The sequence below is a fragment of the Meleagris gallopavo genome, chromosome 22 (genome assembly GCF_000146605.3).
Source record: "Meleagris gallopavo isolate NT-WF06-2002-E0010 breed Aviagen turkey brand Nicholas breeding stock chromosome 22, Turkey_5.1, whole genome shotgun sequence".
In the NCBI taxonomy this organism is placed as follows: Eukaryota; Metazoa; Chordata; class Aves; order Galliformes; family Phasianidae; genus Meleagris; species Meleagris gallopavo.
In genome coordinates this window covers 12,162,871-12,179,358 of record NC_015032.2, presented here as the reverse complement: position 1 = coordinate 12,179,358, position 16,488 = coordinate 12,162,871, and positions in this window count along the sequence as shown.

Below are 16,488 nucleotides of genomic sequence, written 5' to 3'. Positions count from 1 at the left end.
CTTGGCTCTGTCAGCAGGACACCTCTCCTTTCTGTACCTCTTTTTAAGTGCCGTTATCTTCCCCAGAGCTTGGCAGCTTTTGCTTGCACAAGGAGCAACGTTTCACAAGGGCAGCTACTTCCAAGAAACAAGTACAGTTTTATGTCACAGTCATTCACTGCATAAAAAATGTCAGATGTGGGCAAATGCTCACACATACACACTGCATTTGGTCACTGCCATGCTCAATTTCAATTCCGGTCTGAACACCACTAGACAGAAGAGAATGTATGTGTGCGTCTCCATGTAGGTATGTGGAAAAAATGAATGTATTTATGTATACATATGCATGTCAGGGCAAATGGGGAAGGTGAGTAAAACCACCCCAAGTCTGATTAAATTAAGAGCTAACGAACCTCAACCTCGATTGCAGCAATAGCCCTAGATAGATTTTAAATAACTCCTGCAGCAGATACACTGGAAGGGCCATATTCTGCTGTGCTGGTTTGCAAGTCTCTAAGCAGACACAAAACAACATCTTTTCTGCTCAGTAAACCCAGCTGAACAGGGCTGGTTCCCAATGCCTGGGCTGGTGCTCCTCTCCTCCAGCCAGGCAGGACGAGGTGCCCCATCCCACCTATCCCATCCCATCCCATCCCATCCCATCCCATCCTTTGTCCCACTCCTTTGTCCCACTCCCAGACCTTTCCCATGCGGCGCAGCCACCAGAAGGCAGACTGATGACATGGGGCTGCGGCAGAAAATTGACGGCTGCCCAGCGAGGTCAGCGCCCACAATGGGCTCTGGGGGAGGCCGCCGGGATGCGGCCACGGCGGCGAGGACCCCTCAGATCCCTGTGCCCCACAGCCCCAGCTCTGCAAGGAGGGGACTTCACGTTTGGCTTTCAGTGGCCACCGCGGGCGACAGCCACCTGCCCATGGGGATGGGGACAGCAGCTGCCCTCACGCTGGGGTGGAGGAAGACTTCGGAGGATGAGGAAGAAGAGCACAGAGGGGAGGATTATCCAACAACACAGCTTGTCCTCTTTTCATTGCATTTAACAATAAAGCAGTAGCTATAGCAACGGGGTTAATTAATGCGCCCTATTTGCATAACTAAAACTCTGACCCATTCAAACCTCGCTGATATTTTCATTCTTAAACCTGGCCCGCAAGGCTGTGCCCTTATCACGGGGAACACAAACAAAACCATCTCCATATGTGCCCATAAACCCAGCGATATCTGCACACACCGCTGCTCCACGGCTCCTGCAACGCGACCTGCGGTGGGGCTGTGGGGGATGTGCTCCACGTATCTTCACTCCTCCAAAAAGCATTAACATTTGTGAACACACATCCTAAAAAGAACAGCAAAAAAGGGAACCGAAGCGTCCTTCCAGAAATAAAACGGGGGAACAGCAGTTTTTTCAGGGATGGAGGGAGGAAGGCACATTCCAGGACAGAGGGGTAAGGAGACAGGCGATGCAAAGGGCTCAGACTATCGTATAACCAGAGGGGGAAATGTCTTCTCACCACAAACATGCATCTGCATGATGTCTAGACAGTCATAAAAAGGGCAATTAGAGTACTGCAGGCTGCAGTAAGCTAATGTCTCCTCTCTCAGTCTAAACAGTTGAAACGTACTGCACCAACTTTGAAAAAATATATATATAGGGGGAGAAAGACATGTTTGTAAGGAAAAACGTTTTGAAATTCAGTTTTAAATAAGCCGATAAATGAATTCAACCTTGTCAAATCTTTGCCTTATAACATATCAAATATTCCGCCTGCGTCCTGTCTAGACTGCGATAACAAAGGGCATTTAAAGCCCTGCAAGATGCGCTGACAGAGTGGCCATTTAAAGATGCAGTATTGCTTTCTCCATCTAAAACGATTTGTCAGATGGAGTTCAAATGAAAATGATAAGCAATCACTCTGGTTCACAACCATTTAAAAAGGAAAAAAAACAAAACAAAACAAAATGCCCACAGCCTGTAGATATAAATCCCGCTAAAGTCATCCCAATGTATCATCCCAGCAGGATTTGTCTGGCAGCTGCTTATTTTTTTTATTCCGCTACTCTGAGACACACCACTACCTCTGCATATCACATACATCTCTACATCCCAAGTGTGTTAAGTTTTCAAACAACTCTGGAGCATTAATTGCAATCAAGCAATGCTTTGTGGACAGACACTATGAAAACTGGACGGGACAACAATGGAAAGGATTGTTTTTTGCCATGTACTTGAAAGCAGGAGGGCAAGCTGCCTGACACAGCCAAGCACCAGTTGCCATCGCTGACCCACTCAGCCCGGGCTTTCCTGTCCACAGTACAGGACAAATTAGAGCAACCCATGGGCACACGTGGCGTTTTTACTTCTTACTGACAAACAGTGGTACTCTGGGAAAAGCAGAAGCAGATACAACCCTGCCTAATATCGAAACACTCCTCCCTTCCTGAGCTTCATCAGCCGCTGGAGAACCAAGATCTCAACAAATAAATGCAAAGTAGTGCTCAGCAGACTGATGCTGCAGCTCCGGGCTCTGGCAGGGAACCTGGAGGCAGCCCCACGCAGGCAGTGCAGCACAGATCTCTGGGCTTTGCTGCAGGTCTGAGGGCTGAGATGGAGCATGAGGAGGGCACAGCCACCCCTATGGCACAGCCACCCCTATGGCACAGCAGCACGGCTCAGCCTGGGGCAGATGGGAGCGCAGTGAGTTCAGCGCTGGGGTCATGGCAGCTCCTCGCCCTCCAGCATCCCACCAGCACCTCCCTTTGCCTCCCCACCCTTGTTTCTTAATTATTATTTTAATAAGAGCGTTTCCAACTTCACTTGCTCATTCCGCAATAGCCCAAGGGCTACAACTGTTCATTAGACGGAATTTCTGTTTTAATTGCACCGACACAGATGTGTAGGTTATCTGGAAGAAATTACTAAAATGAGCACTAAAGAATGGGGCTGGATGCTTTCCTCCTGTATGGAGAGGTTCATTTAGCACATTCCCCCCACAAAATGCATGGCTCGGCCCTTTGCAGGTGCCATACACTCATACCCTGCGCCTTACAGCCAAGGGCTGGCCTTCAGGAAGCCTTTTTCCAGGAGCAGAAGTCAGCCTGCTCTCACCGTACATATATACACACACATATTTTATCATTATTATTTTTGACCCTCGCTAAGATCTGGGAACACTGAGCCCTGCAGGAACAAAGCCGTGCCACTGCTCCTGAGCCGTGCCCAGCAGCTCCACGGCCTCATTCTGTCCCCTCACTCCACTCTCAGGCCCCAGGCTCAGGTAGGGCCCTGCCTGCCCCCTGCACAGCACTGTGCCACCAGGCATGGCTGTGCTCCACACAAACCCCACTGCCCAGCAGTGCTGCGGCTGCAGCTGTCAGATCAGCTGTGGGCTGGGCAGGAGCTGCTGTGCAATCTGTGCTGGCAAGAGTCAGACACATCTCAGCCCCGGACTCACCGAGAAGTGGCTGCCTGTGTTAGTCCTATTTAGAACCTTTGTTTGTCTGAGCTCCAGACGCTCAACCTTCACACAACAACTGCACACAAACATGAGATGTGGGAGCATGCCAGACCCAGGAGGATGTCACCTCACCAAGAGCGCTGCTTAATAAGGGTTTCGGCTCTCTGTAAGTATTTAATAGATGTTAATTCAACAATACAAAGTATGAACCTGCCAATTTTTGGTTACGTCCTCTTGCTAGGAGCAAAAAGGGACAGCAAGAACCTTGCCACCGGCTCCGCCATGCACATCCCACCTACCATCCCTCCTGCCCAGGAGCACCAGGTTGCAGGCACGGCGTGGGACAAGCACACACCAAAGGCTCGGGTCCCACCTCTGAACATGGCTAAAAGCCATACAGAGCATTCTCCTTCAGCAAGACTATGCTTTGATTTCGAGCTGGGGGAGCACCAGCAGGGAAATCACAAATGCTTCCTATCAGGAAGGCAGAACTAAGGAATACCACTTCTCCTGTGCTGGGAAGGGACTTGCTTTGCTTTGTGCCTGCTGAAAACCTTCAGCGTTCTACTATTCTATTTTAACAAAACCCTGACACTAAAGCATCTCATGTGCTAAAATTCAAGAGACAGAAGTGCATCGATACCATCCGTTATTTCTAAGTGCTTTGCTCAGGCTCGACTTGGTTTTGTGTCTTGGTCCTAGATGCTTTTTGGCAGTTTGCTCCAGACTTCCTGGCAGGGGCTAAAAGGTTTTTATTTAGCTGGTGTCAGCTGAGCATCTGTGCCTGGGAGAAGTGGAGCGGGGGCGATCCCAACCGCCTTTCAGAAGCACATTTCCTTCTGGAAATGCCTGGGTGATATTAAATCCCTGCATGCTTATGGGGTATCCTCATCCCAGGCCAACATCCCTGCCCGGTGGTGCAGGGGAGCCAGCAGGCTGTCCCCACCCCAACCTCTTCCCAATAGAAGGCACAGAATGTCCAAAGCCCAGCCTGAACCCCAAGGCACATGGGGTGGAGAAGGGATGCTCACAGCACTGTGCACAGACCGTGCGGGGCCATGCAGCAGGGTGGGACTGTGGCAGTCACAGGGCATGTCTCAACAGGAGCCAACAGCTCAGGGGATTCCACACCTTTCATCAGAGCAGACAGCCCCACGTAAGCAAGTACTTTGCGAGACGTCACAACACGCAAATGCCCCAAATAAATGATACAGCTAATGGCAAGTTCCCATTGGAGAACTGCATGAAGAGAAAAAGGAGACCTGCTGAAGGCCCTCCTCCATCCCTGCCAGAAGGAAAATGCTGTTACCAAGGATAGAAGAAATACTTCAGCAGACGGAGGCTCAGGAGCACCCAGTGCCGTGCCCTGAATGCAGCCCCGGATGGGGGGCAGCCATCCCTGCAGCCTCAGCCCCTGCTCCACAGCCAGGCACCTCCTGACGCCACGCGTGAATTATTTTTGGTACCGTGCATGGGAAGACTGACAGATCCTACAGCAAGGTTTTATCAGCAGTTTGCAGCTATGGAAACAAACCAATTTAGACTAATGTAACAAAATACCCAAACTGACAACAATGAAATAAAGGGCAAAGCCTATGGGCATTTTCACAGGGGAGTGTGGAAGCAAATGCAGCATGATCCAACTCCTGGGAACTGGGTGAGGGCCGCACAGCAGCGGGGACAGACTGCCCCCAGCCTCCAACAGGCCATGCATCTTCACTACGTTATATTTCTTGCATTGTGAATCCCCTTTTATGCAAACCCTCTGCCCCAGCCTCTTATTTTAAAGTGTGCAAGTGCTGTACCTCCTTCAAAATCAGCTCTGCTGGGGCACCTCTGCACCCCACACTCCACTTGAGGCCAGCACAAGGGGGAAGTCTGGCAGGGATGGCTGCAGCCTCTCTTGTTGCCTTCTGTGGGGTCCTACAGGACTGCCTCCATCTCAGCTAGTGAAGGGGATACAGTCACCAGGTCTGGCCACAAGCTGACCCATTTCAGGCCGTACACCGTGTTCCACATCCTACCCACCTTTCCCTCTCTCCTTGAGGCACAAATCCACATACGTGGCACAGGAGAAATGAGGGAAAGCAGGAAAAGCTGCAGCCAGAACCCTTGCACAAGCTTCCCAAATCACGGGGCAAGGCAACGGGTGCAAGCTGCACAACCATCAAGCAACAGAAAACATCTCTTGCAAGAGTAACAGCACAAGAGCACAGCTCAGAGCAGAGTGACACAGGGTTTCCAACAGCAAACCCCACACATCAGCTGTCCCAGACATCACCCTGCAGGAACTCATAGCACCCCACCACACATGGCACCTGCACCACAACCTTCCTCACACCATGGTCACGTTTTGCAGCTTTTCTGCATAAGCAGAGGCTATTTTGCTGTACAATCAAGTTGTATCACCTGGCTTAAAAGAAAGCAACTGAAATAATTATTTTTTTTGTTTCACGTTTGGTTATGACTTATACTAATAAATGCTCGATAAAAGCCCAGTGAATGATTTGTAGGCATTACGAGCATGTTAAAGATCCGTGTGTGGTTACAAGCAAAGGTCATAAGCCCTATTGACTTTGTGGCTCTATAACAATTGATTAGCTGTTTATTAAAAGCATTTATTCATCACTTGTAAATACTTTATCTAGTTGGTTCTTCTCTAGCCATTTCGGATACCACACCTGAGCAAAGACACCTTACTTGTGAGGTATTCTCATACACTCAGATCTAAATTGAGAGAGAGATACCCATAGATGTTATGATGTCTTCTTAAAACAGCAAAGGCAGCTTTGCAAACAGCTGTAACTTCACACAGGCTCAGCAGGACTTCCGAGGCCCCATCCTGTCTGTCCTGGAGGCCCCATTCTGTCCATCCTAAAGGATTTTAGGAGGCCCCATTTTGTCAGCCCCTTACACGCTAAGCCTCCACAATTAGATACTGACAACTCCTGAAATACTGCACTTCTCCAGTGTACCTGGGAAGGGGTGACTAAACAACCTGGACTACTGAGAAAAGCTGACCAGGCAGCAAGGCATCCTGCAGGAGATGCAGGAACACCTGCACACACAGCTTCCTTTATGAATTCCACAGGGACTGTCTGTCACTGATAAGGGTTAATCAGTACTAATTAGTACCTGCCACAGGCTGACTCCAAAGAGTCCTGCTGGCCCATACAGCTGCCTTTAACCCCACACCACAGTCAAAGCTGCCAGAGCCGCAGCCACACCACGGCCTCCACCACTGCACCAGTCCTCCTGCATCGGGCTGGGAGAAGTCACTTTCCACACACACACAGTGCTGAGATAAGCAACTTTTTCACCCCGATGAAGGGTTGGAGAGCAGCTGTAAATTACCACAGCAGCTAACTAGCTTCGGCTCCGCAGGCTCAGTCAGCTCACTGATTTCAAGTCATGCTGATTTAGAGGAACGACTCCAGATGTATGGCAAATCGATGCTCCAGGCACAGAGGCACCGAGGAGCTGCTGCGGATGCAGGAGCTGCTGTGCTGACAAGGGGACTTTGGGCAGCCCTGCTGGGGGGGTGCAGAGCAGCTGGTGTGACTTTGGGCAGTGCCTGGCCAAGATACATTCAGCAGAGGGGCTGACCGGGGATGATTTACCTTGGAATAAAAACATCAGCCCCACTTCTTGCAGCCGATGCGAGAAAGGCACTGAATGTTAAACAGAGGCAAAAAGTATAGACCAGCAACATCTGGAACTTATCCTTCCCTGCCTCTGAAAAAAAGAAATAAATCACACCCTATTCTTTTTGAGAAAGAAAACTGATTATATAGAATTATAATGCTGCAAGGAGAGAAAAGCAGAGATTTTCTTTGAAACTCTGTTTAGACAATTAAAAGGGGATAATTTCAAAGAAGAAACAGATCGTATCTCAGCTTCTCCCACCCTGTCTGAGTGCCAGCTTTCCTCCCAGCCCATGTTGGCTGAGACAAACCGAGTTCTCATTCTTGCGGGACCTTCAGAAAGCTAGGATAACCAGCTCTCATCCTAACTGGTTGAAGATAAACCAAAAAAAATCCACAATTCCTTCAATTTGTGGCAGGAAGGTTCAGAGGAGCCTTGCTTCCTGTGGAGAAACACCACCCGGGGACCAGTTGTCCCGAAGAGGAAGGGTCAGATGTTACCCAAGAGAGCCAATGCTCCGTCTCTCCCAACAGAAGAACGGAAAGGCTTTAAATATAGAAACAGGAAAGCCTATCTGGATTACTGTAAGGATGCAGGGTCAAAACACGACACCCTTCACTTCCTCAGGCCCCGGTGACAGCCCGCCCTGAGCCCAGGGCCCACAGAGCAACCTCCCAGCCCACGGAAGTGCCTACAGCCATTGAACTACCGACGTAACCGCATCGATCAGGCTGGAAAACAAAGCGGCGGCTCTTGGCACACGCACTGTCTGGCAGGCACAGCTGCAGGAGCTGCATGTTTCTCACCTGCTGGCAGTTACAGCCCCAATAAAGCCGCCCTGTGACCCGGCAGCGCCGTGCCAGGCAGCTCGGTGCTGCAGGGTGAGCTGGCGGGCACACACGGGTGAGGTGCAGCCGGTCCCCCACCGCCTTTCCAACAGTACAGAGCTGCAGGATCTGCTGGTATGTCTGGCTGTGCAAATAGGAGCAAGGCTGTTCGTGGTCCTGTTCCTCGGGCTCCTCAGCCCTCCATGTCCCCATCTGAGGGGCAGTGAGTGGACTGGTTGCAGGATTTTGTCAGGACACTGAACTCAGAAGCCGTAAAATCACTGTGCAAAAAATTACACCTATTTTTGTAGCAGCCAATTAAAGCTCGTATTTAGGTCTCCTTGCATAGCCCTGCATTACATAAAGCAATTCTTCCACTTGAAATGTAAATTTTTAAAGGTCGTTCTGCTTAATTTAATAAAGCCTTAACATGGGTCTGCAAATCTGTGGAAGCAGAACCAAGGAGGACACAGGGCTGAGAGAGGCGGTGCGATCCCTCCAGAGCAGAGACCCGGGGGGGATGAAAAGCACCTCCCGAGCCACAGACCCTCTGAGCCTGGAGTGCATTTATGTCTGAAGAGCAGCAGAACCCCATGGCCATGACAAAAGAGAAATTCCTGAACATCTGCATGGGGCTGTGAACTCACTTGAGGCACTGTGCTGCACAGCAGAACGCACCATCAGCCTGAGCCCACCCCGCCATGCTTCCCTCACCTGGGAGGGCCTCTTTCTGCACATAAATTAAGTAAATGCTTCCATCTTTATACACATAGGCATACATATATACAAATATTAACATGCATATATATGTAAGTATAAACGCACGCATATAAACGTATTTAAAGCTGCACTAATAAAAAGCAAGTAGTGAATTATCAAATGGAAGTTGCCCATTTTGTTTATGATTCCTTACAGTTCAGCCTGGATGGCAAGTCAATGGATACTTAGTAGTATTTATCGAGAAAACCCATGAAATATGAGGATTAGGAGCCATCAGCAGAGCAAACGGCACGTATCCCACAGGATGCCCCACACATGGGCATGCACTGCAGACCTGGCCTCATATCGAGCCCTTCCACAGGGCAGCTCCCACCACAGAGGCTGAAGAAAAGAGCCCCAAAGTGAGACTCCTGTGTGTTATACTGCAAACTCGAGCCTCTAAATTGTGTTAAGGTCAAGGTACTTCCAGAGCTCAGTACTGAAAAGCCTAACCTTTGTGTAAGACCGAGTCATAGAAGCCAGAAGACCACACTCCTGCTGGGGTGGGAAGAAGGCAGAAACACAGGCAGGGCAGGAGCTGCTCCAGAACAGCAGTGAGACTGCAGGGACGCCCAGGACACCTGGGAGCATTGGCAGCACCAAGCCCAGCCCTGCGCCTGGTTATCACCAACTATAACCCTAACAACCCCAGCACCACCCAGGAGCACTGCAGGGAGGATCTCCCAGCCCCATCCACACAGAGCAGAGCCTGGACTCATCCCCAGCATGGCTAGAGGCAGGCAGAGGTGGGAGCAGCTTTGGGACGGGGCCTGGCAGCGCTCATCCCAGCACTCTGCACTCAGACATCCTTCGGGAACTCACCCAAACAGCTCGGCTCCCTCCCCACCTGCCCTGCAGGTAAATCCAGCATGCTGCTTGTGCAACGTGTTGACTTACAGTGAGGGCAGAGGCAGCGAGCTGTGCAGACGGCAGGAGAGGCTTTCAGCAGTCTGGGTCACTTCCCTATGAAGCACAACATGTGTTGGGCCAGACCTGGCTCCCTCAGAGAGAATACAGCAGGACAGTCACGGCTTCAAGGCTTCAGCCAAAGGACAACAAAGACACATTGCCAAATGTGCATTTCTGGCCCGGCTGCTTTCTGTGGCTATAAACCCCAACTGCCTCCTGCTCACACCCAGCTCACACCCCAGTGCCTTCCCCAGCTCCCTACCAGCAAGCCCAGCAATCTGCTCAACCCACCAAAACCCCAACAGCGTGATTCTGAAGCAAATGCAGCCAGAACTGCTTTTGATATCAGTTACCAGGGGGAAAATTAATGCTCACATCACAGAGACTGAAATGGGACAGAGATGGAAGAAAGCTGTTTCATATGATGCCAGTCTCCTTCTCCCTTGGGTTTTAGAGCACTTCTTCAGACGCATTTGACAGGAAAACCGACTCACCTGAGCACCACCATCTCTACTAAGACGTCACATAACCATTTTTAGCATGACGTGCAAACAAGAAATGCTATCACTCATTAACAGCAAGTTCATTATATATTAAGCCAAAATCTGCAAGTAAAAGATATAGAGTGAGGTCTGCCATAGCAAAGACCAGGACTTTGTCACTATGAACACACACCACGCACGTTCACATCTGCATCTCAAGGAAGGTTAAGGGGGAATACCAAAGCAGTTATGAAGGGGAGTTCCTTAGGAGACAAGCTAGACAATTTATTTCTTGTATCAGACCTACGTTAGCATTTAAACAGGACCTACTGTAGCAATCTTCAGCAATGCGCAGATGTGGTTTTTGAGTAATGGTTGTGTTACTTAACTGGTTATACTCACTAATGCAATTGACACCTATTCCATCATCCTTAATACACCCACTTCTTTCTCCGATACCATAAATAGATTAGAAAAGTTTCTGCAGATGGCCATGACCCCATTTGTTTGTGCACTTAGCCATGTATGAATCACTCTTGGCTTGTAGCAGCACTCTGGAATTACTGAAAGATAACTAGTCGGCACAGACACCAATAAATGAATCATGCTTTCCACAAGACCAAACCTTTGGGCTTTTACAGACTCCAATTACAAAGTAAGAAGAAAAGAACAAAGAAATTACTCAGTCTATTTGCACAAAGTCATGCAGAGTTGATTCATAGTTTTGCAGAATTATTACTGACAACCATTTGTAGGGGGTTCCAGTAACAAACCAGCTACTTAACGTACTGGGCAGAATGAAGGGAGGGAAAAAAAATCCCCAAACCACGTCCTGCATGTAATTCTTGAAAAGTTGTATTGATTCCTGTGCAAGGGCCTCTTTTCACTGCCACTATCTTCCGAGCCTGGGGGTTAAGCAGCTCTCATTCTCCAAGGCTAAGCTGTGTTTCGTTGGGTTGCTTGGGCCAAGTTGGCAAACGTGAGAAATCCTCTTGCACCTGCTGAAGTGCCCGTGCCTCGTGCCAGCAGAATACTGCATGCACAGCTCCTCATCCCCGTGTGCATGAGCAGGGCCTCGGGAATGGATCACAGAGCTGACACGTGCAGAAACACTCACATTTCTAAATGCACATTCTTGGGTATACACTGCAAGTAAAAGATCAGCCAGTCAGAAGAACTCCATTAAAGATATGTGCGAGACTGAATACACTGAACACAAATGTGTGAACCACTTGGAAGGACTGTGGACATCCACCAACACTGACAACTTGTGAGGCAAGTTCCTGAAGACGTGCAAGATAGCTTTATGTAATGCACTGCCTGTGACAACACCAACACACACCGCAGACAGAACGCCCCGCTCTGCATGCGGTGTGAGTCCAGTCATGCACCAGCTGGAAATCTGATGTCAGCTTACTTGCACTCTATCAATTATAACCTCAGCAACGTTATCCTCCTTGACACGCTCCACGAGCTGTGTTAAGTCATAAGGATCCATGGGTGATGTGGGGCATGGTGCCTGCCTGACCCCCACAATAAGCACCAGTGCACCGAGTGTCACAGCTGCACCTGCAGGTCTCACGGCCACGCTGCCTTGCACCCAGCCCATCAGCATCCTGCCCCAGAAAGGGATGCAGAACGATGAGGATGACATCCAGCAAAAGGTCGCTGACATTTTGGACCAGGATGCAGCAGATGTGTATACGCTCCCATTTGTCTCAGGCACTGCCGTACCCTTTGCCCTCTAAAGCCCATCCCTGTGGGCTGACTGCTTGCAGGTGAGTGCTGCAGCCTTTCTGCACACCAGCTGAGCTTGGTCTGCAGATTGCTGCTGGCCTCATACATCTCAGAGTCAGAGCTCAGGAGAGGCCAAAGCCAGCACCACAAGAGCGACTACGAAGCTCTGCATCCACTGGGGAACACGTGTCTATTTGTCCTTCACCTGGAAGGCTACTGATTCCCCAAGCTGTCTGCAAGAAGGAATGATGCTACAGAAAGTTTAAACAAAAGCTTTAATAAATGTTCTCCATTCCTACCCCCCTACCACATTCCCACCACAGAAATTAATGCAACAAGCCCTCTTTATAGGGATAAATAGAGTTTATATGAGAACGTGTTGTAGGTGAAAAGGGAAGAAAAAGGTTCCCCCAGCACCACTAAAGCAGCAGGCTGTCTTCAGAAAGCTTCTGGCTCAGTACACTCAGGGCCTGGGGTGCAGCAGGAGACCACCAGGCTGCAGTGCCACATGGAAACATCAACTTTCAAGTGTAAAAAAAACCAAAAACAACAAAACACCAACAAATCAGCAACTTGCAATGCTGGGTGGGTGCTCTGCTCAATGCTGCACACCACGTTGCAGCAGAAATGCTAATGCAAGTTTAGTTTTCACACTGGAGATATTTCAGAAGATTCCCAAAGCTTTGATAATATTTAACATCTCTACTAATTTCCTTTCTGGCGTAATCATGAATGTACCATAGTAGCCAATAGATCTGGGATGAAGTACAAGTTCTAGCTGGCTGCAAAGCCGACAGGAATCATGTGTGCTCGTACTGTTTTCTCCCACAGCATACCTCTGCAAAACTGACTTAAAACGAGAACAGAAATTGTGAAACTGCCATTACAAAGAAGCATTTAAAATGCAGATCAAAGTGCTGCCTTGGAAGCCACATTCCTGGCCAAATCATCAGAGCTCTCTTTACTCTCAAGAGTTCCCCAAATCCTCCGGTTTGGACGATGAACTACAGCTGAAATTTATCTGCTCTAAAAAAAAAAAAATGCATGAAAAGTCACAACTCCTTTCTCCAGCTACCAACCACTTCTCTCCCAAGTTCATTTTATACAATTTTCTTGTACCGCTCCATCAATTAACTTTCACAAACGGGTTCACGCCTGTGTGCACAGACAGATGCTACCCCAGTGCCACAGCCCATCTCCAGCATTTCCTCCTCAAATAATTACAAAATGATCCCATGGTAATTCAGCCACACAGACGGGACGAGTGCTGCGTGCAGCATCCCCACTGACGTTAATGATCCCTTTGCTTTATGGCTGCCTGGCAGTGTGCTGATGGCATGAACGAAGTTTCTGCCCAACTGTAGCCCTGCACATCCCTGCTGCGGGCAGAGCCGCACCACCAGCAGGTGTCCCACGTCAGCACCAAGGGCTGCAGTGACCGAACAGCACGGATCTCCCTGCAGGCAGTGAGCGAGGTGTGAGCCAGTTTGTCAACGAAAAGCCATTGCAAATAAAAGACCTTTTTTAGCTCATGAGGGTTACCAAATTCTGCCAGATGCCATTACCTGAAACAAGACCAGCAGGGATGACGGCACAGTGAGTTACTCAGGAAAACAGCTGGGCTGTAATTATGCCTATTAGTGACACCACATATTTTGGTACTTCCCTTGAAAAGGTCTCCTCATGTCTACCTATTTCTAATTTAGGTTTACAAACTCATTCTCAAGTTGGATTTAACTTGCCACTGACTCTCAGCACTGGAAAGCTAAAAATGTTAGCACGTTGGGTGAGCAACAGCAAATAAAAGCCAATAAGGAGAGAGAGCACTTCTCCGTAGGCACTCCTCTCCATCTGCAAAGCGAGCGGCTCATTCATACCCTGAGCATCTCGAGGTGTGTCAGACCCCCTGCAGCTCCTGGCTCTGAGGGACGCAGTGTGGGTGCTGTATGTCACACACTTCGGTGTCATCCCTGTCAGTCAGCATCTGCAAACGGCACCAGGTGAAATGAGTGCAGGGCTGGGTGAGGGCTGGGCAATGTGCTGCCCGTGATACATCCCGCAGTCCCCATGCCCTGCTCTGCACCTCCTGCTGGGGCAGCCCCCGCCATGCCACATCCCTGTGCTGTGCGTGATCCTGGGCACCGCTGCTGTGTGTGCACTGGGTCCTGCTGCAGTGTCATCCAGGTGTTCACCCAGAAGAAAAAAAAAAAAAGCCAGATCTTTCTCCTCCCACTACATCTTTTCATTTTCCCATTCAGCCCTGATTATAGCAGCAGGATTACATCACTGCTCAAGGGCATCAAACCAAGTCTGGCTTTATGACCCCAGTGCTGCAGGACTGGAGCACGGCCAGCCCTCAGGCCACCACCTGCCCCTGCCCTGCTCCTTCCAGGCACCCCTGGGGATGCCGACGATGCACACAGAGCAGCGCTGCCTGCAGGGACACACAGCGTTCTCCTGGTTTTGGCTGCAGCCAAACTGAGAACCACAACCGGAGCACACTTAGAGAACGCTCTACAGCTTGCGAAGGCACTGGCGGCAGCTCAGCCCTCCTACAGCCTCCTACAGGAAACCTCGCAGATGAGGGAGGAAAAGAAAGTGCTATACGCTCTGCCCTGAGCACTGTTTCAGGACAGAGAAATCGCTGCCAAAATGCAGTCTGAAGTGGTAAGGAGACGTGATCCTCGGTGGAGCCGTCAGCACTGTTTGATACTAAACCCAGGAATGTGAAAACCTCGAAGCCCTCACTCCAGGCACAGCTCCCACCGGTGACACCAGCATGAGCACAAACCATCACAACCCTTGCACACCCACACCCCGAGCTGCCCCATTCCTGCACCAAACACTTCCTTGGCACCCCATCTCCCTTGGCAGCTGAACCCTTTTGGGATCATCCCATGGGGTTTGATGCAGCCCTGGCACAGGTGAGGTCCTCGTGGAGATGCTGGGATGCTGCAACACCCCCCCCAGAGTGATGAGCTCCCAGACACACACCTCAGTCTGTCACTCACCACACAATGAGTTCTTTACAGACTCGTCTGACACCAGGCTCAGCCCTGACCTCTGTCACTCCGCAGAGGCAATTCATTACCATTGCTGCACCCAGTGCTGCCCAGCACAGCTGAGTGGGCTCAGTCTCTCCTTCCTAAACCCCTCATCCAGGAGCTGTGCAGAGCACAGCTGCTGCTCACTGCTCAGGGAGAGACAGCGAAGAAACAGTCTGGGGGCTGAGATACAGGGCTAACCTAACGAGAGAGCTAAATTAGCTTACAGCTCTGCCACTATCTCAGAGCGTTCCTGCCTGGGAACTTTTGGCTGGGAACTGAGATAGCATCTGATGGGAGCTACCCAGAGGTCCCCTGAGAGCTGTATTAAAAGAATAAATACAAAGAAGCAATTGGAGGAGGAAAAAGCCATAATATGACTTTCCGTGAAGGTGGATGGAGCTCAGCTCTTCCCTCCCTTCCAGAGCTGGACTATCAGGTAACAGCTCCTGCAGGACCACCACAGCCCACCGCTGCCACTGCGGTGAGCAGCAGCAGAGAGATAAATGACATCCGTGGCAAAGGGGAAGCCCAGGAAGGAACAGACAGGCGAGCAGCCCTGCAGCCTGGCCACACAGCCCAGCTCTGAGGTTGAGCACAGCGTGGGCAGCACTGCAGGGACAGCCCTCGGGACTGCGGGCACTGCATCCCACTGAGCCCATGTCCGAAAATGCAGAAACAAAACCCAAGATGCTATCTCTAAGAAGTATGAAATTCAAAGCTGGGGTGGTTGCAACAAAACCTCACGGCAACAGAGTGGGAGAGCAGCTCTATCTCCAGCAGACGCTGTCCGTGTCAGCTCCCAGGGCTGCCACCAGCCCAGCACGGTACCGGCTGCAGCCTCAGCCCCGCAGCGCTGCTGCCGGCACCCACGGAACGGTCCTCATTATGTACCCGCCGCTATTGGTATGCACATCCCGCCCGGCCGCCGGAGTCAGGGGAGAAGAATGGTCTATTCAGTACCGGCAGTGTTAATAAAATCAGGCAAATCCAGCTTAGTTTTGTCTGAACACGAATGAGATTAAATCAAGATTAAACGCACACAGTACAAAGGGAATGGTTTATGCTAAAATTCAGAGTGAATCCATTTTAGCACCGGGCGTAGAACCGCCCCCAGCTCTCCCGCAGGACGCGGACACCTGAACCGAACAGCGGCGGAACCGGAGGCGGCGGAGGCTGCCCGGTACCGGGCTGTGAACGGCACCGCTCACGGACCCACCGCGGGAACGGCACGGACCGCAGCAGCGCCCGATGCCACGGCCCCGCAGCCGGCACCGAGAGAACCCACGTCCTGCTGCGAGCACACGCACAGCCTTCCCCAGCTTTTGGACCATTCAGCACCAGCATCAGCGGGTTTAAGTTCTAGAGCACCGCGCTGACGGCCCTCCTGGCCCCAAGATCTTTCCCTGCACAGAAAACCCCTTCGGTTTTCAGTCAGTCCCAGAGCAGCCACCGCGCCTCTGTCCTCGGCAGTGCCATCCTGCGCTCCATTTCCGCGCAGTCCATCTCCAAAAGGCAAAGAGTTACAGAACGGCGGTGCTATCGGGTCAGGAGCCGTCCTCTCCTACTCTGCGCGGGTTGAAAAATATTCATTACCAAAGGCGAACAGCCCCCAAAAGAGACTGGAAAA